The sequence below is a fragment of the Polypterus senegalus genome, chromosome 1 (assembly GCF_016835505.1).
Source record: "Polypterus senegalus isolate Bchr_013 chromosome 1, ASM1683550v1, whole genome shotgun sequence".
NCBI classification, from domain to species: Eukaryota; Metazoa; Chordata; class Cladistia; order Polypteriformes; family Polypteridae; genus Polypterus; species Polypterus senegalus.
In genome coordinates, this window is record NC_053154.1 from 236014454 (window position 1) to 236040533 (window position 26080).

Below are 26080 nucleotides of genomic sequence, written 5' to 3' on the forward strand. Positions count from 1 at the left end.
CTTACTCATCACTAATTCTCCAACTTTCCATGTAGGTAAGAAGGCTGAAATTTGGCAGGCTCATTCCTTACATGTTACTTACAAAAGTTAAGCAGCTTTCATTTAGAAATTCTATGCTTAACGGTCATAACGGTCGACAACGTCCACCATGTTAAACTTTCTTATTTATGGCCCCATCTTCACGAAATTTGGTAGGTGGCTTCCCTGCGCTAACCGAAACAGATGTACGTACTTATTTCGGAGGTATGATGCCACTGTCAGCCGCCATATTGAATTTTCCAATGGTCTTTGTTACCTATTTGCCCATCTTCAAGAAATTTGGTACGCGGGTTCCCAAAACTAACTGAATCCTACTTATGTACATATATACGTCCATAGCCTGCAGCTTGGTCGCCATGTGAGGCGGAGTTGGTTCCCCCATCCCCGCACCACCTTGATTTCCGGAGGAACATTGTGTCTTATGTATTGAATGACTGGGACAGGTTCAAGGTGTGAACTGATGACGGTACAGGAGATAATTATACTACACAGGAGCACTATAAGAGTGAAATGCTTAAGCCCTTCACCTATGGTTCTGCATGTGAGTTGATAGCTACTGCTGAATTGTTCGGTTGTCGCTTTCAAGTGTAACAAAATGGCCAAATATTTTACACCTTTGGACAACCGCCAATGCCTCTTAAACATCTTAGATTCACAGGTGACGATTTGAGTAGTGGAAACTTTGATGTTTATGAAAGTTGTATGCTTACAACGCTTGACAGATGCCGAATGTCACTTCAACACAACAAGTCCTGCAAATACTGTCGTAATTAAAACAAACCATTAAACTCAAGCTGATTATGACAGCAGCAATCCAAGCTGTGAGATTTGAAACAAGATTAATGTTCACATGGCCAACTGTACGTTGCATGCTCAAGAGTAAGCTCAGCGCACAGCTTGGTCATAATACAACCGGAGGGCCAAACTGACAATGTGGCATACAAAGAGATCCTTAACAAATAATTATTGGTATGTTTTCCCTCAGTTTAAAAAGGTTTACTTTTCTTCTTAATAAAAATTTTAAGGCATTACTTCGCCGCTGTGAAGCGCTTGTATTTTGCTAGTATATATACTGTATATACAGTATATTAAACCTTAACTTCACTTCTGTTTACAGTGATCGGTTCGTAGCGTGCATTGTTGCAATGTTACTTTTCTTGGTGGTTTATTAAATTATAGATTTTTCAAATGTTCATTTTTTTCCCTGTGCTTAAAACTCATTAAAAAAAAGTTTTTTTAGTGAGCAGTTCATAGCGCTATAGCGCAGTCTCTTGCAGTGTTAGTTTTCTCTTTTGTTCATGGTTTTCTCAGTGTTATTCAATGTTTTTACATTTAGTTTACTATTATACTGTGCATTCTATGGTATAATTAACTATATTTGTGCTTAAAAATCTTTAAAAACAATATATTTACATACAGTTCGTACAGTCTGGAATGGATTAACTGAATTTACATACAATCCTATGGGGGAAATTACTTCAGGTCCCGAGGTTCCACTGTACCTGGTTTGGTCTGTGGGCAGTAGATGAACTGCTACAGGCTCTGTATGGTGTTGTGCAGCCTCTGTGAGACTCATTCCGGGCTGTGTGCTCAATTAATGAGCTGATGCCTCAATTAATATACGGTAATTTTATTGGTATTTATTTTAATTATTGAAACTTACCAGTAGCTGCTGCATTTCCCACCCTAGACTCATACTCAGGTCAATACGTTTTTCCAGTTTTTGTAGGTAAAAAATTAAGTACCTCAGCTTATACTCGAGTATATACGGTAGTTTAAACTTAAATAGTGACCTTAAACCTGACCTCTTAACAAAACACTACTTGGGCAAGTACAACCTGAATTTAAATGCCTTCTTAAAAGGCAAGTTGACAAGAAGGCAATAAAAAACGAGGCCAAGGTATTAATTCTCAAATTGGCATAGCATATGAAATACAGACATGTCAAAGTAAAGTTAAACATTTAAAGCAACTGTATTACTTCAATGCACTGATTTAACTAAAACAGTTAACAGGGGTGTGTTCTTGCATACCTATCCACATTCAAAGTGCGGTGTGATTACACCTTGCTCCCTTCTTAGCAAAACTTTTAAATAATATTTAAATCATTAAAACCTCATGGATAAGTTATTTGAAAAAAATTCTCAAAAATGTTGTTTTAATAAAATAATAAACTTACAGAGCTGTTCAGATGTTATTTCATTTTAGTAAAATTTTTGTGAAGTGGTCACCTAAGAGGTCCTAAGAGTGTGTTTCCATTACTCCACATCAGCCCTGTAAACCAGTTAGAGTGCTGCAGCTAATAAACACACATTTTCAGTCGCACACTTTACCTTCGTTCTAAAAGGCTGAGTGCTTGAAAAGGGGTTTAATACTTCAGCATAAAAAAATGAATGATTGCTTTTTTTCATATTTTTTGTGATAAAGTACAGTTGGAAAGATTATGTGCATTTTTTATTTAAAATATTGTGCTAAGATATTAGTTTGTTATGTGGTCATTCACTGTATTAAATATGACAGTATAAAGTAAAATCTCATACTGTGTCTGTAGAGTGGTTAATACTACTTATATAGCACTAAACGACACAAGTCTTCACATAGATATTGTGCTGTATAATGATATTCACACAATAAAATACAAAATTAAATTTGTATGAGCAATTTCAATACGTGCTAAAGGAAATTTGGTTATTGATTATTCAGGAAGATTTTTGTTTTTCTTTTAGATAGGGATCTAGATTTTTGAGCCGTACCTTTGCAATTATTTATGTATACAGATAGGGTGGAACAACAACAGTCACACTTCAATAGTACAGAGCAGCACTTACACGACTTTATGTGTTTCAGATATAAAAGAATAAAAATCAATGATTCAATGCTCACTTTAAAGGGAATCTAATAATATTGTTAAGTAAAGAATTGTACTCTTTGCATCATGGAGGCATGTTACCATATATTGTCAATAATAAAAGAGAAAGGAATAACTTATGCTCTCCATAAACTAATAAAGAATGATGTTCATACCTTACTAATTAAAAAGACAATTAAAGACAAAAAGATAATTAATCAATAAACCTGAGTTTTTTTGGGAAGTGCTAACGATGAATGGCACCATACAATAACTGATATTCTTCATATTTATTTCTGCATAAACTTACTATTGGTATGTTTGTAGCATATACAAATATTTCAAAAGCTGTAAGAGAAACTGTTAAATATAAATAAACACAATATCTGCTTAAATTAATGTGATATATGAGTACATTTTATCTGGTTTTAGTTGTTTCAGCCTAATTACCGACAATAAAACTTCTAATTCATGTCTTCTTGTCTTTGTTTTAATGGTGTAAAAAGACAGCCCATGCTAAGCCCACAAACTGTGATAATCACATTTGATAGCTTATCAGGACTTATCTAATCTGTTGTTTTTTGTGGAGCCACTATGAGGTGTCAGGAAAAAATGATCACTGTAATCTGCTGGGTACTAGGTAGATTTATATCACAGATCTTGATGCGAGCCTGAAACATTATGATTGTAAACTGTGAAATGGCATTTGCCCATTGCTGTACGGTGTGCTTCTGTTGAAATAACAATAAACAATATTTGATAGATAAATAGTGAAAATTTCTTTGGGGTTGCCACACCAAGACAGATGTCATCCCACAGGTTAAAATCCAGGAGAAGAAAAAGAAGGGAAGGAAGTCAGAATGGTCATGAATGCTATCCCTATCCTCTTTTAAGTAGTGCTGTAATGATGATTCATGTCTTAAAATAATAGTGTTAACAGAGTGCAATTACATGTGCTTGTAGACTAAATTTAACAGATGCCTTTTAAAAGTAATTTACAATGCAGTTAAAAATGGAGCACAAATAGACTTATGGTGGCTCAATACTTTCATTCACAGCAAATTTCAGTTTGTGTTAGTGGTGGAGGGTCTGTGACATACTGTTGTTCAGTTACCTTAAATATAACATTTTTGAATGTATGACCAATAAACTAGTCTTCTTAAATAATACGCTACCGTGGCTGTCCATTTGTCTGTCCAAGATTTTAAATCACTTGTAGTTCGCTTACCGTTTGACCTAATGACCTGAAATTTGGTACACATATACTAAGCAACGTCTACTATCCGCTTTCGGGGTGATGATTGACCTCCAAGGTTATTCTTCTTTTTATATCCAATAATTGGCAAATGAAAAATAAATATATATCTATTCCTTGTTAAGCTAAGTGAATTCTTACTTTTTTAAATGAGTAAGTGATTGACATGGCACCATAGGTTAAGCTATAAAAAAATATTTCAACTACTTACCTTTAACTTGGGGCCATGGGAAAAACAGTATGAAACATGAGCATCTGCAGTTAATTATTTTCAGGAAGGGATGCTGGGACAACATTAAGGTACACTGATCGAGATCAATAGTACTAATATGAAAGAGAGCATTGTAATAATCTGAGGCATGGTGTGGAAAGAACCGATGCACAGTCATCAGCAATGGTTAATAATAATAGAAAACACTATTTATTAGCTGTTGTATGACAGGATTGACACTGTTGGCCTTAAGCAAATGTCTGGTAAGTCTTGAGCTTCCTGAGAGAAATCATCATCTTTGTGTGAGTGCGTGAGTTGGGTGAGTGAGTACTTCCCTCTCTCCCAGTTGTGCATCTTGTGTTACTTTCTCAGTCACAACCCAATCCAGGTGTTTTGTCATTTGGTGGTTGCAGCAATGCGCTATCAGCACATGCTTCCAACCTCCTACTGCTCCTCTTCAGTCAAAGCTGTCCAGCTCTTCAGTGCAGCTAATTTTATGCTGCTCTCTTCAGAGCCTCACTTGCTTGTTTCCTGATAGATCATACTCACAACATTGTATCTAGTAGACATAAAATAGCAATAAAAGAAATTAAAACCCAAATAAATGTAAAAAATGCATATTTATTTACATTAACATTGTTAGTAGTGATATATATGTAACAGCACTACCAAGTTGCATTAGTCCAGATATGAACCACCAAAAGTATGAGCTGCCATTCCATCAGTTCCTATAAAAATTACAAGCCTGCCAAAGTCATAAAATGAATTCCAACTAGTGCAGCAACAGCGAGCCATCCTTCTATGAACAGTTTACTAGCTATAAGAGTGATGTAAAGAGTAAGAATCCTTTGACACTCAGCTCCATGGAGCACTACAGAGGTGTGGTACCAAGTCAGAAGCAGGACATGAAGAAGACATATAATTGGACTGAGGATAATATTCAGGATCTGGAATGCTGGCTGCATCATCAGTACAGGGAAAAAGACAACTAAGAGACTATCCAGCTCCACCACCGCTTCTCCATCCACTAATGTTCAATGGACTGTTGCATGGCTGCCAGCGGGGTTTCAAGCTCAAGGAACTGATAAAAACTGTGACAGATCAATTTGCAGCTGACCCAAGGTGAACAGTGTGAGTCAGGGTTTATGAACAGATTGTGCAGGGAAATGAAGACGCAGATCGTAGCAGCCATACAGGAACAGTCTCAAAGCTGAGACCTGGACATAGAGTTCCATTTGCAGTGTCCGTTCAGAGAAAAAAGATAGCCAAGAGATCAGCACATCTGACAGTTGACACAAGGATGTTTGCCTGCCCCATGTAAAGGACAGATCAATGCATACCTCTGCTGCACTGCATGACAGCACAGCCATGAAAATCCCTTCTGTGCCATCTGACAAAGAAGTGCTCAAGACCCCTGCTGATGTGTCTTTCTGACCAGCTGCACAACCACAGTGGAAACAAAGACCAACCCACTATTTTGAAGAATGTGTACGAGAGAGATATATCATTTTTGATATATAGTATAAGTCAACATACTTGATTAAGCAGCTTAGGCATCTACTTGTTAAATCACAGTGGTAGCCATCTAGAAAAACAGTTAAACCTACTGTTAAATAGATCATTGGTAAGACAGGATGGACGTAGCTAGAATAAAATAACAACGGCGTTTGTGCATAATGGGCACTACCTATCTTTCAAATTTATAAGGTTCGAAGGTAAGTTACCAAACTTTTTATTTGTGCTTACAGAAAAATATGTGGACTGCCTCTTTGGCTAGCTGGAAAAAAAGCCTTTAACAACTGAGCAATAAAATGTAAGATAAAGTTAAAAACTAGCAGAGAGGATACGACATCAGTGTCTTTTTTTACAAGCTGAAGCAGTAATAGAAACACAGTGACTATTAATTTGATGTGGGAGTATAAACATATTAATAAGTGTTAGATGTCACCATAATATGCTAAAGCATCACATTTATGAAACAACCTTGGCTATACCAGAGATACCATTAATAGTGTACCATGAAAGGTCTAGAATAAATGTGCAGGGGGCAATTACTTAGAAACTGCTGAACTGTATGCATCTTATTTTTTCTGATATAGTAACATCAGAAAATGTATATATATATATATATATATATATATATATATATATATATATATATACACAGTAAAATATATAAATATATATAGTAGTTTTAAAAGCATTTCACAACTATTTCATTAATTGATGAAATTGTAATTTAAGCTTAAATTGGTGAAATTTCGATGTGAGACAAATTTAGCACCATTTTGGACAGACAGGCAGGCCATTCTAATCTATTTGAAATTGTGAAATATATTGAGATACAGTTTTAATTGGTTATTTTGGTGTATCAAATGGCAGAGGAATAAAGTCGCTTCTCAGTCTTGGTTCATTTTCATCTTGAAGCTGGTTAAACAGATGTATAAAGGACCTGTGTTTATGGCAATATATTTAAAGACACTCTCCCTTCCCCTACAACTTTTGGAGGTCTATGCTGGTACTGGCAAAAAAAATTAATAATATCTCAGCTGTCACAACTTTTTGATCCAAACAAATTTGTAACATTTTCCTTTGCCTCACAATAGATTCAGTTCTGCTTTGAAATACAAAAAGAAAAAAGAACATTAATTAAAAATGCATGCAATTTCATTAAATATTCCTTTTCTACAAATGTATATATATATTGTAGCAGTAGGGGGCACTATTGCTCCCTTGAACCCTCAGGTACCACGCCAAACACCAGGTAAAAGTGCCACAATAATTATTTTTATTATAATAATGTGCACTAAGCACCCTCTACTCTACACTATTCATTAATCACAATACAATAATAATAATCACTAATCCTCCCAGACGCGTTGCCCTCCTACCACCCAGCTCAGCTCAATGCTCTGGTGTTTCATTGTCCTTTTTATAGTCCACGACCCCATGACCTGCAGTCCATGTGACTTACTAGCACTTCCGGGTCAAATCAAAACTCTTCTTTCTTTGTCAGCCCGGAAGCACTTTATTCCTTCCATCCTCGTGACTGGCAAGTACTTCCGGGCTGTAGGAAAAGCCAATGTCTCTGTGTCTCCCTGCAGCGTCCCCTGGCGGCCCCGACGTTATCCAGCAGGGCTGTGCACTACAACTCCAAAGTCCATGATGCCCTGCTGGAATTCGGGGCATCTCCACATTGCAGGGAGGGCTCCATCTGGCGGCTTGGTGGACTTGGCCGGGATAAACTGCCGGGCATAGTCCACAATATATATGCATCTAGTCAATTACTGCTGTATAGTAAAATCGATATTTAAATAAAAATGTAAGTTAACACAACTTAACAGTGAAAGCAAAGCATTGCATCCCCCTCTCTGATCTGTCATTTTGCATTTACTCATTTACATATTTTCCTTTTCACTAGACTTAAAATTTGGGAAAAATGCTGAAAGGTTATTACATACAACTGTGTATTTTAAACTAATAGCTTATGATTTGAGGTACTAAAGTCAATTCCCATCATGTTCTCTTATTACTAAAAGATATGTATTTATATAACAAGGTGGACTAAAATAAGTGTGAATAACTCAACTGTATATAATATGCAAAATATTTTAACCTATTAAAGGCAGCAGGCTAAGAAGATGTTACCAGAGTAGAATAAACACATTGCATTTAGATTAGTACTTGGTGAAACATAAATGCTTGTGTTGACATTTGATTTTGTGACTCTCATCAATCTAATTAGACTCTACAAAGTTCATGTGCTATCCTTGAGCCTGTCTAAAATGGCAGTGCTATAGCTCACACTACTGGCGTAATTAACTACTGCCATTCAGAAATGAAGAATCTACTGTCTTGCCAAGAAAAAAAAAACATCTGGCCCAAGATGTTTTCTATCGGTGTATAAATGGCAGGCCTAAGAGAAAACTATGCTTGTCAAACTGCCACTGGTAAATGCCACCGCCTAATGACCCAGAAATGATTCCTTTTACACTGAATGAATGCTATTTCTGCAGATGGGAGATGTTCACAAATAAATTATACTTAAAGCATTTTTTCACTTGTAAATCGTTTCTGTCTTTTAAATGCATCCCTTTCACTTTTTCACATTGTGTTATGTTACAGGCTTGTGCTAAGAACAGTTAAATTCAGTTTTTTCTCACATCAAGCAAAACACAATACCCCAGAAAGAAAAAACAAATAATGAATATACAAAACATTTCTGCATATTTATTAAAAATATAGAACTGAAATATTTAGATCTTTCACTCTGCATTTTGTTGAAACCCTAATGCAGACTGGAATATTCTTGGGTATGAGGCAAACAAGCTTCATACACCTGGATTTGGAAATTTTTTGCCATTCATCTTTGCAGATTCTCAAGCTCTGTCAGGTTGGATGGAGACCACTGGAGGACAATTTTTTTCAGGTCTCTCTGGAGATGTTCAGTTGGATTCAAGCCCGGGCTCAGGCTGGACCACACAAGGACATTCCCAGAGTAGTCTCTAAACCACTCCTGTGTTGTCTTTGCTTTGTGCTTAGGGTCATTGTCATGTTGAAGGTGTCTGTGAAGATTCTCAATCATCCAGGTGAAATTATCTGGTAGTTGAGTCATTGCAATTGGACTTCTTTCTTTTTAGGTAGATACGTTTTGCTGCTCATTCAAGCAGCTTTGTCATTCAGAGGGATGTTGACTGACGAAGCAGCTTGGATAAGCAGCGAAACGTATCTACCTAACAAGAAAGAAGTCCAGTTGCCATGACTCAACTACCATAAATGTCGAAGGTGAAACCTTTGCCCATTCAGAGATCCAGAGCACTCTGGAGCAAGTTTTCATTAAGGATCTCTCTTAACCTTGCTTTCCCTCAACTGTCTTGTCTTCAGGTCCCTAAAAAATAACCCCACAACATGATGCTGCCACCACCACGCTTTACTAATGGAATAGTATTGCACAGGTCATACGTGATGCATGGTTTCCTCTAGACATGCTACTAAACTTAGTTTCAACAGACAAGAGAATCTCGTTTCTCACAGACTGAGAGACATTTTGATTCATTTTTGCAGATTCCAAGTGGGCTTCCATGTGTCTTTTACTGAGGAGGATATAAGGATTATGAAAGCAACAGTGCTCTTAGGAACCTTCAATGCTGCATTTTTTTTTTCTGTAGCCTTCTCCGGACCTGTGCCTCAACACAATCTTCTTCCTATTCATTCTGTGGGCAGTTCCTTTAATTTCATGGCTTGGTTTTTGTTCTGATACATACTGTCAATTGTGGAACCTTATACAGACAAATGTGTGCCTTTACTAATCATGTCCAATCAATTTAAACGAACACAAGTGGACTGTAAACAAGGTGTAGAAGTATCTCAATGATAAGCAAAAGGATGGGATGCACCTGAGCCAAATTTCAGCTATGAAACTTTCAAAGTTTCTGAATACTTGTGTCAATGTGATATTTCAGTTCTTGTTTTCACTTTGTCATTCTGGTATATTGAGTGTTGCTTGATGTGGGGAAAAATACATTTAAATAATATTTTAGACAGGCTCAAGGACAGCACAGCAAAGTGTGAAAAACGTAAAGGGGTCTAAATACTTTCTAAATCAGTATATTTTACAATTTTATTATCCATGTGAAAAATATTGGACTGCTGTGTTCTTGAATCTTTGCTAAAAGTAAAATTTTAACCCTTGGTTTATATCCAGTTTGAACAAGAGTTTTTAAAATTGCATCATTTGTTGTTTTATTATTGATAACTTTCATGCTATACAGTGATCCCTCGCTATATCGCGCTTCGACTTTCGTGGCTTCACTCTATCGTGGATTTTAAATGTAAGCATATCTAATTATATATCACAGATTTTTTGCTGGTTCGCAGATTTCTGCGGACAATGGGTCTTTTAATTTATGGTACAAGCTTCCTCAGTTGCTTTGCCCAGTTGATTTCATACAAGGGATGCTATTGGCAGATGGCTGAGAAGCTACCCAATCAGAGCACGTATTACATGTTAAATAAAACTCCTCAAATAAAACTTTGCATACTTGAAAGCCCAAACAGCACGTATTGATTTTTGATTGTTTGCTTGTCTCTGTTTCTCTCTCTCTCTGACATTCTCTGCTCCTGACGGATGGGGTATTCGCACACTGGCCTACGGATGCTCCTCTAAAAAATGCTGAAAGACTACCTTCACATTGCTGCCTTACTTGTAGCTGCTTTGTCGGGCGGTGCCTCGCATACTTAAAAGCCCAAACAGCCCTATTGATTTTTGATTGTTTGCTTTTCTCGCTTGCGCTCTCTTTCTCTCTCTCTGAAATTCTCTGCTCCTGACACACACTCCTTTGAAGAGGAAGATATGTTTGCATTCTTTTAATTGTGAGACGGAACTGTCATCTCTGTCTTGTCATGGAGCACAGTTTAAACTTATGACTAAAGGGTATTATTTCATGTCTAGAAGGCTTTAATAATGTTAGAAATGTATTTAGATGGTCGTAAACAGGTTTTCTATGCTCTAACTGCGAAAATATTCAATTTATAAATAAAGAATCCAACTTCGCAGGAATTCATTTATCACGGCAGAGTCTGAAACGGATTAACCGCGATAAACGAGGGTCGACTGTATTGTAGTTTTTATTAACAGAAGGTATATTTGTACTTTTGTCACGGTCAGGACCTGCATTTCTAGCAACTGGCATAAAATTTAAGGCTTCACTATGAGCCTTATCCAATCTGCTGATAAACTCCTTAATGTCATTTTGACTTATTGTGTATTTACTCTTCTCGTATTGCCTGCTTTTTGACCTTGATTTTTGCCTTTCATCTGGATTTTGTTTGCTTTGGTTTATTTTTATTTTCTCTTGTTGTTCGTCTTTTGTCCACTTCTCCCGGTTTACTCACAATATTAATTATATGTTTTCCTGCCGAGTCAGGACAATACATCACTACAAAAGTGAACCACATGGTATATATCTTGTTATTTTGTCTTCTTTAGGTAATAACAATAATTTTAAGAGTGAACACGGATATATTACAGAAGATATGAAACATATACAGTGAACCCTCGTTTATCGCGGTTAATCCGTTCCAGACTCTACCGTGATAAATGAATTTTCGCAAAGTAGGCTTCTTTATAAATCGAATATTTTCGCAGAGTATAGAAAACCTGTTTACGACCTTCTAAATACGTTTTTTAACATTATTAGAGCCCTCTAGACATGAAATAACACCCTTTAGTCACCATTACACTCGTATTACCCAATATATTAGACAAAATAAGAGAAAATAAGACATATTAGACGTTACAAATATCATATTACTAGCAAAATACCCACGCTTCGCAGCGGCGAAGTAATGCATTAAAATTTTTATTAAGAAGAAAAGTAAACCTTTTTAAACTGAGGGAAAATATACCAATAATTATTTGTTAAGGATCTCTTTGTTTACCATGTTGTCAGTTCGGCCCTCTGGTTGTAACATGAAGAAGCTGTGTGCTGAGCTTACTCTTAAGGATGCAACGTACAGTTGGCCATGTGAACAGTAATCTTGTCTCAAATCTCACAGCTTGGATTGCTACTGCCATAATTGGTTTGAGTTTCATGGTTTGTTTCAATTACAACAGTATTTGCAGGATTTGTTGTGTTGAAGTGACATTCGGCATCTGTCAAGCGTTGTAAGCACACAACCGGTTTCATCAATAAAATCACATCCAGCTTTTGAGAGTTTAAACATTCATAAACATCAAAGTGTGCACTACTGAAATCATCACTTGTGAATCTAAGATGTTCAAGAGGCATTGGCGGTTGTCGAAAGGTGTAAAATATTTGGCCATTTCGGTACACTTGAAAGCAACAACCGAACAATTCAGTGGCAGCCATCAACTCACATGCAGAACCATAGGTGAAGGGCTTAAGCATTTCACTCTTCTAGTGCTCCTGTGTAGTATAATTATCTCCTGTACCGTCATCAGTCCACACCTTGAACCTGTCCAAGTCATTCAATACATAAGACACAATGTTCCTCCGGATATCAAGAGTGAGCCTGATATGGCCGTGCAATATGATCATCTCGATAGACATGGTAATGGGGGTTGGAATAATAAAGGAAATGGGTACCTGAGCAATGTAAAGTAAGTGTAAAATACCTACACAATAACTATAATTGTAATAAACAAACAATAAAACAGCGGAGAAGCCGTGGATTAAATAAAAAGGCTGTAGTTATCAGTAGGGAGACGTGAATCCCGTGGCGAAGCAAGGAAGGGAATGTAGAGACGGAGCGACGGACGGCCTTATATAGGCAGGCAGCCAACAACGTGGGAGGCGCTGGGATGGGGGACCCAACGCCGCTTCACACGGCGACCGAGCTGCAGGCTATGGACGTATATATGTACGTGAGTAGGATTCAGTTAGTGTTGGGAACCAGTGTACCAAATTTCTTGAAGATGGGCCCATAAGTAACAAAGACTGTTGAAAAGTTCAATATGGCGGCCGACAGTGGCATCATACCACCGAAATAAGTACGTACATTGGTTTTGGTTAGCTCAGGGAAGCCACCTACCAAATTTCGAGAAGATGAGGCCATAAATAAGAAAGTTCAACATGGTGTACATTGTTGACCGTTATGACCATTACGCGTAGAATTTCGAAATGAAACCTGATAAACTTTTGTAAGTAAACTGTAAGGACATGAGCCTGCCAAATTTCAGCCTTCTACCTACACGGGAAGTTGGAGAATTAGTGATGTTGGAAAGTTCAATATGGCGGCTGACAGTGGCATCATACCACCGAAATCTATACTAATAGAAGGCAAAGCCCTCACTCACTCACTCACTCACTCATTCACTCACTCACTCACTCATCACTAATTCTCCAACTTCCCGTGTGGGTGGAAGGCTGAAATTTGGCAGGTTCATTCCTTACAGCTTCCTTACAAAAGTTGGGCAGGTTTCATTTCGAAATTCTACGCGTAATGGTCATAACTGGAAGCTGTTTTCTCCATTTACTGTAATGGAGATGAGCTTGAACGCCGTGGGGGCGGAGTTTCGTGTGACATCATCACGCCTCCCACGTAATCACGCAGTACATAGAAAACCAGGAAGACCTCCAAAAGCGCTGAAGAAAACATGCATTATATAATTGAGAAGGCAGCGAAACAATAAGAAGCGGCGAGTGACATATACAACCATATTCATGAGTTCTGCTACTTCGGAAACAAAGGACGATGTAAACCTACACTTTAAATTAAGTTCATAGACAGGCTGCCGCTGGCGTTTGTAATTTAGGGCCTGCCCATAAAAGGCCGTCCGTCAGCGGCAATCCAATAGCAAACTCCCACTAAATATTCACGGGTGAACGACTGTGCTTATGCAGAGGAAGATGAGATGGTCAGGTGGTGTTTGGCACAAACTCAGCGAAACTGCGAGAGAAAGTTTTAAGTGCCAGGACTAAGGTAACATTAAATACAGCCATGGACATAGCACGAGATGGCACCAGCACAGCTGGGAACCTTCGATGCATGTACACCGAGCGGCTCACGTGAACTGACGCGGTGCACAGATAAAAAGCAACAGTTCCAAAGAGCGCTGAACAAAAACCTAATTACACAATTGAAAAGGCAGCAAAAAATATGCAGCGTCTGATACATACAAGCATATTCATAAATCCAGCTACTGCGGAAACAAAGCACACGGTGGAAAAAGTCAATGTCCCGCTAAAGGAAGACAGTGTAAAAAAACAGTGCATGCAGTGTGTCAGGTCTCAGATAAAGAAGAAGACGAGCTGTTTATTGATGCAGTAAGAAACGAATCGATAAATGAAACCTGTCATCTTTACAACGACTGACAAACACGGAATGTAACTTGAACACAACACATCCTACAAATATGAACCTGACTGAAAGAAATAATGATAATCAAATCCTTGATGACAGCAACACTCAGTAACACTCACAAAACAAATACTGTATATTGACAGTCATGTTACGTTATTTTTAAAATGTTCCCTTATCTTTTTCATAGCTTCTTTAACACACTACTTTTCTGCTGCGATACGCGGGTATATATATATATATGTATATATATATCCCGATCTACATACTCGAATGATGGATACTTTATTCGCCATCAATGATTGTTTTGGTAAAGCCATACTCAGTGTATTCATTAGATGAACGGTAAAAAAGTAAGAGCATGGGGAGGATGACTTATTGAGGCATGCAGGCTGTAGTGCGCGTCAACTCTATCTGAATTGCGCGATCACATTTGAAAAATATATCTTTTCAAGTTCTATTTAGTCCATATGTGTCAAACTCAAGGCCCGCGGGCCACATCCGGCCCGGCATGTAATTATATCCGGCCCACGAGATCATTTAATATATACTGTATTATTGTTATTAATGGCCCGGGTATATGAAGCGCTGGTAACACAATAAACTATAGATCCCATAATGCAGAGCTTCAGCTGCCTTGCCGAACACTTACCGCGTTAATCAAGTCTAGCTTATGATGTTGCAAGTTATTGCGAAGCTAGCTCACACGATGCTGAAGAGAAAAGTTGATTCTGAAAATAGAACCTTTAAAACCGATGGGAGGCTGAGTAGAGCCATTAAAACCGATGGGAGGCTGAGTAGAGCCTTTAAAACCGATGGGAGGCTGAGTAGAGCCTTTAAAACCGATGGGAGGCTGAGTATATGTTTACTGAACCCGTGTGTCTCATTTGTGCAGCTAATGTGGCTGTAATTACAGAATTTAATCTAAGACGGCACTATGAGACAAAACATCACGGTAACCTGAAAGACCTGAATGCAATGCAGAAGATACAGAAAGCAGAAGAATTAAATAAGAATCTGACACTTCAGCGGACGTTTTTACCCGTGCACAATCACAAAGTGATTTCAAGTGAAGCTGCTTTTATGGGAGACACAAATGCACTAGTGCAACTTGCCCCACTTTCCCTGTTGCCAAGTAATGTTGAACCAAGTCGTCACTACGGTGTTCCCAAATACACACTTTGCTGATAAACTGAGCGCACTGAGTTTGCACAGCGCTTTGGTGACTTTGAAGAACAAAAAAAGTCTGTCTACATGCGGCTCGAACCTCGTGCATGTTTGGTAGCACATATCTGTGTAAGAAGCTCTTCTCAGTGATAAAGACTAACAAAACAGCACACAGGAGTCGCCTCACTGATGAGCACCTGCAATCCATCCTGAGAATCTCCACAACACAGAACCTCACACCAAACAGAAACGAACCTGTTGCCAAAAAAAGATGCCAGGCGTCCAGCTCTAAAATGACATATGAGCAAAGACAACTGAATGATTTGATTTGTTATTGCTGAAAGGAACACATTTTATTTATATTTCCAGCTTTTGTTATGCAGCATGTTCATATTTGAATTTGTATAATTTTGACAGGATATATTTTTATGGAGAGCAAAATCTTTTGGGATATTTAAAATCTAAGTTTATTTTTTATATAAAATTACATAAGAGTAAAGAAATTTGAATGTTTGTTCTTTTAACGTTTACTTTATTTCTAACTTGTATAATTTAGACAGGATATATTTTTATGGAGAGCAAAATATTATAAGTTGTTTAAGGTTTGAGTTGATTTATTCAGGAATAATATTCCTGTCTGTTTTTACCATTCCTACCAAAGATATTTCTGTCGACTAAATAAAAATTCCTTCTATTTAAAATTTAAATAGAACTTAAACAAATACGATAGTTCATAATATCCACGCAGACTTGCACGCAAGAGCGGGAGTCATCCGTTTTAACAAGCAGCGTATTGCACTGATACGAAATAGCTGTGTGTGTATATATGTAGATATGTATGTATATGTATATATATATGTTTATATATGTGTGTGTGTATATATATGTGTATATGTATACATATGTATATATATATGTTTATGTGTGTGTGTGTGTATATGCATATATATATATATATATACAGTATATATATATATATTTATATATATATGACAGCAACACTCATCACTCACAGCAGTGACAAAACAATTACATTGACAATCATGTTACATTATTTTCAAAATGTTTCCTTTTCTTTTTCATTGCTTCTTTAACACACTACTTCTCCGCTGCGAAGCGCGGGTATTTTGCTAGTAAGTACATAAATTGGTTTCGGTTAGCTAAGGGAAGCCACCTACCAAATTTCGTGAAGATGGGGCCGTAAATAAGAAAGTTCAACATGGCAGACTTTGTTAACTGTTATGACCGTTACGCGTAGAATTTCGAAATGAAACCTGCTTAACTGTTGTAAGTAAGCTGTAAGGAATGAGCCTGCCAAATTTCAGCCTTCTACCTACACGGGAAGTTGGAGGATTAGTGACGTTGGAAAGTTCAATATGGCGGCCGACAGTGGTGTCATACCAACGAAATAAGTACGGACATCGGTTTCCATTGAAAGTTCAATATGGCGACCGACAGTGGTGTCATACCACCGAAATAAGTACGTGCATCGGTTTTGGTTAGCGCAGGGAAGCCACCTACCAAATTTTGTGAAGATGGGGTCAGCCTTCTACCTACACGGGAAGTTTGAAAATTGGTAACGTTGGAAAGTTCAATATGGCGGCCGACAGTGGCGTCATACCATCAAAATAAGTAAGTACAGCGGTTTCGGTTAGCGCAGGGAAGCCGCCTACCAAATTTCGTGAAGATGGGGCCATAAATAAGAAAGTTTAACATGGCGGACGTTGTCGACCGTTATCGTCCGCTATGACCGTTACGTGTAGAATTTCGAAATGAAACCTGCTTAACTTTTGTAAGTATGCTGTAAAGAATACGCCTGCCAAATTTCAGCTTTATACCTACATGGGAAGTTGGAGAATTAGTGATGAGTCAGTGAGTCAGTCAGTCAGTCAGGGCTTTGCCTTTTATTATTATAGATTACTAGGCTCACCCGCCTTTTAAGGCGACTGACTTTTATCCTCAATTTGTATGCATCTCCATGTGTACATCAGGCATGTAAGTGTAGGGAATGAGAACATCAAAGTGCCCATTCATAACATCTCCCAAAAACCTAAGTTTTTTTATCCCCTCGAGTGCCTGTCCAAAGTCGTCCAATGTCAGCCTGAATCCGTACCACTAAAGATGGAGTTTCATGCACTAAATAAGATATAGATGAGAATAAGCAAGCACCATCTTCCCTGATATTTACAACGCGGTGAGGCATTTGTACTCCATCAACATTAATTATTTCCAGAGACATAATGTTGTCTATTTTTCCAGCGCATCACGCACAAAAGCAAGGGAACGATGGGAGCACCAGAACTCTGCTCACATCGTGTCGCTTCGTACCGCAAGCCGCAAGTAGTAAGTCTGTGATAAGAGGAATACCGCTAAGCTTTGCACTCACGGGACGGAAGGACAATCCCAACCGCTTTTATATAGTAGATTATTGTACTGTACATTTAATTACATACACACACAGTTCTTACACACAACCACTAACCTATGAAGGCACAACCTCAGTAGGAGAGTCTTCAGGTGGTGCAGTATCTTCAGCAGGTGCGTCGTTAACTTCTTCCGCTGAAGGAGTACTAGGAGTAGGCAGTGGGTGTCTGGGTGCGCGGCTGAAGAACATCTTGATAGGCAGTTGCTGGCACTGTCTTTTCATATGCGTGAGGAGGCTTTTGTAGGGTATTGCCATTTTTGATCATATCCAAGTGTTTCACCTTCTCCTGGATAGTAAGCATCTTTCTCCGGTGCTTAGTTTTATTGTCAGAAGGCTTAGAAAAAGCAACACATTTAGGAGCAATTGTGGGGCTTAGATAAAAGTTCTCAGAAAGTGCATGCATAGTGACGTAAGCATGTTGCGATAGAGTGAAGCCGCGAAAGTCGAAGCGTGATATAGCGAGGGATCACTGTATTGTAAAAATCATCCAGTGACTCTTTATAAATTAATTTCTTAATATATCAGTTTTTCTATTTGCTAAAAATATTTTTATATGAGATTTGAATATACCAATCTACCATGAATCAAAATATTTAACAATTTTTTTTATTAATATTGTTATTCACTTTTTTATATCTATTTAATATTATATTTTGAATTCTCTCCAGCAACATTTTGTTTTTGAAAGGACACTGCCATTTTGTAGCACCATTTCCTCATAAGCAGTTGCTATGGTGCATGATCCAGAAATCATATAGTGTAACAGTTTATGCAGTCTCAATGCAATCTTCTCACTGTCCAAGATTGTGGATTTTTCTAAAAGTATTTTGCAGTGTTAGATATTGCCTTAGTGTTTCAAGGCAAATAACCTGTCACTCCTTTTCAACTGATTTAGAATTTTGTTTTACAGATTGGTGAAAAGCTCATAGGTATACCCAGTAATTAACTTCTTTGGTTCTTGATCATGACTGTGTCTCTTCATCTCCTGATCTTTATACAGTATGATACTGTAAGGGAATGAGGAGACAAGAGAAACACGGTGGCACATAGACAGAATGGGACAGAGGAGCACACTTTGCATGGTAAAACTGACAAATTTCTTTGTACCAAAAGAACTGCAAGATTTATGCTTTCCTCACTGGCAGCAATATTTTCACATTTTTGGGCTGAAATCACATGCCACTACTGAGCAAATATGTTAGGTTAATAATGATCCAGACTGATGACAAAATAACTGAAACATATCACATTTATTGAAATTACTGAACTCTAAATGTTCCCAACAGTCTTGACTTCTCTGCTATAGTAAAGTAACTAAAGATTAGTAAATGAAGGTGAAACACTAATTTTTACACAGAATTTCTGACTAAATAAACAAAGACAATATTTAAAGGTACTTCCACACCTGGTTCAGTTGTCTTGCTTCAGTTGTTAGTACAGTTATTGGTTCTGATATTTTAATTAAAAAATGAAAACATGTCAGAAACTGTGGATTATTAAACAAAATAAGAAAGGAAAGGACAGGAATATATACAGAAAACTATAAATGCCAAAAACAAATCCAACCACCCCACAAATTGTAAATAATGGCCTTTTTTACCTTTTCATTTATTTGGGTAGTTTATCCTCAAAAGAGCACTTCCTTATACCTTACATTTCCCTTATCTCTCTGAATTTTGCTCTCTCTTACCTCTCAGCTCCAGGTGAATATAGCATTGGCAAACAGCAGCCTTTACATCTTATTTGCAGTTTAATTCTTGTGTCAGTGACTCCTCCAGTAATTCTGGGTATACAGATCTGACTTCCCCTAGTGCTTCCTGAAAACATTACTGTACAATCCTTTTAGACCTATCTGTCTTTGTAATGGACAGCAAAGTTTCCACCAGTACCACAAGAGACTCCAATATATCCACCTGCTGAGTTTTTTAACTAACACTTTGTTTTCGGTTCCCAAAATATATATTTATTTCCTTCAGCAGCAGCCACCTGTTAACAAACACACTCAGGACTTTTTCTTTTTGTTACTCCATCTTTCCCTGGCCGCCACTTGCTATATGGGAAATCTCTCATACTCTGTCTGTACTTTCTACATAGTAAAATATTTAAGGAAGAAGGACTGCTTATTACTGTAAAGCACATTTACATTTTTTTAATTAAATAAGCACATACTGTTTGCAAGTATTGTACTGTACCTACAGTATTACTCTGCTGAATAAGAATCTGAATGTCCATTCAATAAGTAGTTTCTGTTTAACATTTGTCTATATTCTTCACAAAAATATGCTAAAAAAAAAATAAAAGCCTTATTTATCTATCATATAGTTTAATTGGATGGTTCTGACATTTTTAATTAATGATATTCAGTTTTTTTAATCAGCCAGAAAATACATCAGTAGACTTGGCCACTTCAACTTATAGTTAAGTAACTTTATTTAACTTAAAAAAATGAACAAAATGGCATGGAGTGAATACAGTGTCTTTTTACTGCAGAAGTTAAAATAGTGTAAAATAATAGCATTGTTGCACAAGGCAAGATCAGCAAAGTCACAACTTAAGCTCCATCCATTGATTTTTTTTGTACTTTGTATATAGCCATGAGGATTTAGAGCCTTTCTCAGTGATATCAAAAACAATGCAGGAGCAAACCCTAGACAGGACACAAATCCATCACAAACCACATAATCATGCTCTGTCATACCAAACCAACTGAGTATTATTAGCCATTGTAACATGCAAGAGCCAATAAAGTGAAAGTGTTATGGATGTTTCATTTCACAATTAAAATCTAATATACTGTGTACGTCCATATTCTTCAAAGAGATAATATCTAGCAATTTTTGGAAAAAGATAGAACTGAATGACTTATGGAGGTTTAAATCCACTTATTTAAGAATTGATCAATGTAGATTTGAGATATATTTACATTGTGGCATTAATTCCTTTAGCACTGTATACAGTTTAAATATTTTCATGTTTGATCTTATGAAAGGAAATAATATCAATCCTTATTCAGGTTCAAAAATGAAAGCTAAAACCAAAAGCTAGTATTTCATAGACAAGTCATTCAGCTCACCATAAAAGAACAAAAATGAGCATATCGTTCTCACATAATAGCAAACAGTAATGAATATCCACCTGTTCTGCTGCCCTTACTCCATACAATTTTCCCTCTGTCCTGTCAGTGCCGCCATATCAATACATTTCAAAACTTTCAATGTTAAAGGAATATGAAAAATGGCAATGTGGCATTTTTCAACAACTTTCAATATCTTTAAATGAACCACTGATTGATGAGATAATTAGTAGAGAAGTAATTCAAAACATCACACTAATGTAAGAAAATTAATAATGTGACTATCTTGACAAACCAACAATCAAGCAAAAATTATGATATGCATTACAAATAACATGCAGAGAATCCAACTATAACATTTATTAGGTTGGGACATCTTTAACAGACATTTTTGAGAATCTCTAAAATGTAAAAAGAAGGAGATGGCCAGTCTTAAGGAATAATACTGTCCTAATTATTTCTTCCATAAAAGATAAACAAATGCAATTTCAAATAGGCACAATTGATAAAACTGTGATATACGTTAGCATGCAAGTTGAGCCTGCACTGATTTCTAAAGTGCTAAAAAAAGAAAGCAGAGCTAAAGGCTAAAGTTAAATGATGGCCGAAGAGCTACATACTAGACTTAATGCAACATAACTGCAGCAGTATGGCTGACTTAGTCACTCTTAATTTTGTGAGAAATAAAAGGATCTAAAATTTGCCAAGGAATTCATATTAAATGGGAGCATATCTGCCAATCATTTGAAAACATTTCCATGTTAGCTATAAAGCAAAAATTCTAACAGCACCAATCTATAAAAAAGTGCACTCTTGAGTATGTTCAGATTACTACTTTAGCCATGGAATGAGAAATAAATTTAATTTGCTACACTTTTGTAGCATAGTGCCTCCTGCTGGATTCCCAGGCCCAGAATAAAATGAAAAAATGTCAGAAACAGTGTGTTATTAAATAAAATAAAGGACAGGAATACATATAAAAATGTTCAAATATCAAAACAAATCCAACTACCTCATTGATTGTGACTAATTGTTTTTTTTTTACCAGTTCATTTATTTGGGTAGTTTATCCTCAAAAGAGCACTCCCTTACACCTTACATTTCCCTTATCTCTGAATTTTGCTCTCTCTTACCTCTCAGCTCCAGGTGAATATAGCACTGGAAAAGAGCAGCATTTACATCTTATTTGCAGTTTAATTCTTGTGTCAGTGACTCCTCCAGTAATTCTAGGTATGCAAGTCTGACTACTGTACACCCCTCTCTAAGACCTACCTGTCTTTTTAAAGGACAGCAGAGTTCCACCAGGACCACAAGGGACTCCAATATATCTGTCTGCTGTGTTTTTTAAACACTTTGTTTTCTTTTCCCCAAATCAATATTTATTCCCCTCAGTGGCATCCATCTATTAACACTCACACTTGGGACTTTTAACTTTTGTTATTCCATCTACCCCAGGCAGCCACTTGCCATATTGGAAATCTGTTATACTCTGTACTTTCTAAATATTAAAATATTTAAGGAAGAAAGACTGTTTAGTACTGTATAGAACACTAGCATTTTTTAAATTAAATAAGCACATATGGTTTTCTATGTATTGTATCTATTAGTTCTTCTGAGTAAGAATCTGAATATCTGTTCTACTGTATATTGTCAAAAGCAGTTTCTGTTTAACTTTGACTATGCTGTTCACGTAAAACGTGCTGAAAATAAATGCCTTACTTATCTATCATATAGTTTCCTTGGATTTTTCATTAGACTAACCAGACCTGTAAACAAAGAAAAAGAATAAACCATAATGTAATAGTAATGATAAGTGATCATTACAGCTACTCACAGAAATAGCTTACATAGTTAGGAATCTTATCAAAGTAAGATGAGACATTAAAATGTACTTGTTCTGAATTAATGCTGTTGTGCGGCAAAAATCATTACATATTTTCACCTTGCTAAATGATACCTATAATAAGATATTGAATTCTGCACATTAACTGGCAAAATAAACTGATCACCAGCTAAAGGAAAGACACATGCTCTGCTGTTAAATCTCATTATGTCTGTAAGTAGAACAAACAGCAGTGCTTAATCATTCATGGACACATCCTGCTCTTAAAATCTCATAATAGAAAATTAAAAACATATAAATGGATTCCAGGCATCCTGCAGTTGATTTCAAGTTTTCTTGCCTATATTCCTCATTTCAACTTTCTATCCTTTGCATCAAGAAGTTATCAACATGACCATACAGTATAATGAAACTGTCCAACAAATGGCCCCAACAATTAAAAACTAAGCTATTTCATTTGTAGCACACAATTACATTGTATAAAATAAAATAAACTATTTCAGTGTTGAAACTGAGAGCTTTAATTTTTGAATAACTATGCATATTAAAAAAGAGATAATCTTAGTGAAGGAAATAATTATATGGATAGACAATCTTAGTAAATGAAATAATGTTATATAAACTTATACTATGGTAACAAATATAACGAACTGTAATTGTGATATAGTCAATAAAAAGTGAAACACTCTTGTCTGTGAACATTGTTGGAAAAAAATACTTTTGCCCTGCACGATGTAGATATTTTAAAAGATATGTCAAATTTATAGTTTGTTAGTATAAATTCTGTGGAGGGGTTATAAAGTGAATTTTAAAGAATTCACCCCAAGTGTATCTAAACCTCTGACTTCAGCTATAACAGGATTCCAAAGGATATTCATTGACTTGGATATTTCTAAGAGTGTTCTGTTGTTTTCATTGTGTAGGTTTGGCCATGATATTGACTCACTACAAGTTAGAACCTCCAGAAAAGATACACTTAGTGGATATTGACTTAGTGGATATTCACTTGAGTTGAAATCCCTTGACTACAGACAGGTGATCTATATTTAAGTAATTATGTAACGTCTGAAAACTATAGCAGCACCAATGATTATTTAGGTGTGTCATATTAAAGGGGGTGGATACTTGCAATCAGTTATTTTGTGGTTTATAACATTCATTTATTTAGATCTCCGTTTTCCCTTTGGCATTAGTGTCTTTTTCTGTTGATCAGTGTCAAAAAATCCACATTAAGTGTAATGTAATTTTGTACAACAATAAAATGTGGTAAAGTCCAAGGGGTAAATACTTTTTTTTATTGATACTGTATTTATATCCAATTTCACTCTCACTTACTAATTCATAATTTAGTAATTCTATAACTTTAATTACTTTTTTTTTTTTTTGTAAGTAGATAAAAACTTGCCTTTGCTATTTGGCCTAATGGCTGTCCTGTTAGTATACCATTACTAATAGGACTACTGGATCAGTTCACAAGTCAGGGTATAGAGTCACTTCAAACATTACTAGAGCTGTGAACTTGTAAACTAGATAGCTTTTATTACAGAAAAGTGATTTATATTTTAAAGTTAAAATTTGCTATCATCAAAATTCTTAAGAAAGTTCACGATCATGGGTTCTCAAGTCTACTTTGGCAAAGTCAATTACAAGATAGGAGCAAAACCTGGATGGGTTGTCAGTATACAGAAGAACTTACTCACATATTAATCCACACTTACATAGGCCAAATTTAGTTTTCAATTAGCCTAACATATGCCTTTGGGATGTGGATGAAAAACAAGAGAAGAAAGAAACACACACACACCTGGTAAACATTCAAACTGTATCCACACAGTAAATAAACAGAGATTCAAAACCAAGACTCTAAAGTTGTGAGATTAACCAAAGCTAAACTACACTAGGCTATAAATGTAAATATACTATGGTTTTTAATTTAAACTTCAAAATGTACCTTTTATCCTAGCATAGCAGGTCTGTTCAAGCTAATCACAAATTGGATTGATCCATTATGTAATTTATAAAAAGGGAAGTTTCCTTTCAAAATGCAGTACTAACTTTATGCATCATGAATTGGCAAAACTAAAATTAATGGATGCTTATTTTTAGCACAGTAACACCTATTATATATTATAAATGTCTTTTTCTATTATTACATAGCTCAGAATACTGAACAATGTACTAACCATAAGAATGCTCTTCACTAATACTTCATAAATCATATCTATTGCACTAAAAATGCAAACAATGTGGGACAATGTCATTGTGTTATTCATTAGCTTTTACTGTTTTTTTTTCTTGAAATGTGTTTAACCAAGCCCCTTATTTTTTATCTTCAAATGCAATGTCTGAAATAATTATGCTGTTTCTTAAGAGGCTGCAAACAGTATACCATCACAACATAAAGCAAAGGACAATGCCATGGCAAACCTCTAAACAATAAACCTCTCCCTTGCAAAAGGAGAGGTTTAGTATATATCATTAAGGGATGTCAAGAGCCACACAGGGATGGTAATCTCCATCATATATTGTATTCTTAAACACAGAGAGAGAGAGAGAAGTCATGAGTGAAATGTGAGGAAATTATTCCAAGAAGCTAGAGGAAGAAGCCCAGTTTAATGCTAGGACTGCTAGGTAGTCTATTCTGCGAGGGAAATAAAAGCTGTGGGGAGATGGCAAAAGGCTAGTATAAGTGCTGGCTGATTTGTCTCAGCACAACATTCCTAGCAGTAATATCTAAAACAATGTTAACCCTTTTATAATGAAGTACATAGGAATGGCAAACAGAACTTTAATGAAGGAACTGTCTTCAAGAGCTGCCTAGCAGGCAAGAACCAAAACACAGAGTTTTTAACTTGTTTTTCCTGTAACAAAAGTGTTCCACCTTAACACCTGAAGTGATTCTTTGGGTTTCAGCCTCATAGGACCCCAAGAAGGAGTATTTAAAGCCATTTCATGTTAGAACTAGATTGAGACTAAAGAACTGGAACTGGGATTCATGAACAGACACACAGTGAGGTATGTGAAAGAGTGCTTCAATGGTACTTGGCAAGTCACTCACTTTAGTTGTTGGGTACAAGGGGACTGCTAAAGTTTAATATAGGTTTTAATGCTCCTTTGTACAATAATTTGTGTTCTCCCAGTCTAAAGCTTCTGTTCTGTGTGCTTTAGTATGTGAAAAATATATTCACAACTTTTGAGAATTAAGAGCCCTTTTCTTTAGTTTTCTAAAAGCAAATTCAACCTCAGTTGTAATATTAATAAAGTGCTCCAAACAGTAAAAGCGCATTTTGCTCAATTTTCCTTTTAAGATCATTTACTTTGTAATTATAGACTGCATTTATTGAAATCTGGATGTGTTAGAGTAGTTAATGTTAAAGACATACATGTAAATTAAACTG

The 26080-nt window shown here is 36.4% G+C and overlaps 1 protein-coding gene across 2 annotated transcripts in view; it reads right to left on the bottom strand.

The window, feature by feature from the left end:
* LOC120539918 (transcription elongation regulator 1-like protein) overlaps positions 1-26080 on the bottom strand; it is a 742345-nt gene that overhangs the window by 445112 nt on the left and 271153 nt on the right. The window lies entirely within an intron of this gene.